Genomic DNA, 680 nt, shown 5'->3' on the forward strand with positions numbered 1-680 from the left:
GTCCAAGTGCCCTACCACTACCCACAAACCCCCGCAGCCCTACTGCGCCGTTTCCTATTGTCTGCCCCCTGTGCATTTCAACCCAGTGAATCGGGTGATTTCTCTTGTGATCGATCACCTTTCTTTACACGAGTCATGTCCCCTGTTGTATACGCTGCACCAGAGTTCGCTCCCTATCCTCCGGTTATGCCCCTTGCTGTATAATATACAAGAGTTTTGTCCCTTGCTTTAGAAGGCACAACAGTTCCCTGCCTGTAGGAGTTATGCCCCTTGATGTAGAAGGTACACCAGTTCACTGCCGGTACACGAGTCTTGTCCCTTGAATGTAGACGGAGTTCACCTGAGTTCGCTCCCCTTCCCGAAGCAACAAAAGCACCTGTCAAACGTGAATTTTGCTCGACATTGATCTCTCGGCCGTGGCGTCGTTCTCTATATCACGATACGACTTTGTTTGCACTTTCTAACCAAGGAAGTTAGCGTCCTACACGTCGTATAGTATTTTGCTCTACTACGCTTTTTTTTACGTTACGATTTTCATTAGTACAAAGCGTTTAGTTTTGTCTAAAAATTCGGTTAAAATAATCGAACTATGCTGTATACGGCTTTACGCGGGTATATTTTAAAACCTGTCACCAATATTGATCTCTGTGTCTAACCTATTGAAACATTTGTCCTAGACT

Source organism: Physella acuta, unplaced genomic scaffold, assembly GCF_028476545.2.
Source record: "Physella acuta isolate Inbredline_101_S28 unplaced genomic scaffold, ASM2847654v3 ptg000464l, whole genome shotgun sequence".
Classification (NCBI taxonomy): domain Eukaryota; kingdom Metazoa; phylum Mollusca; class Gastropoda; family Physidae; genus Physella; species Physella acuta.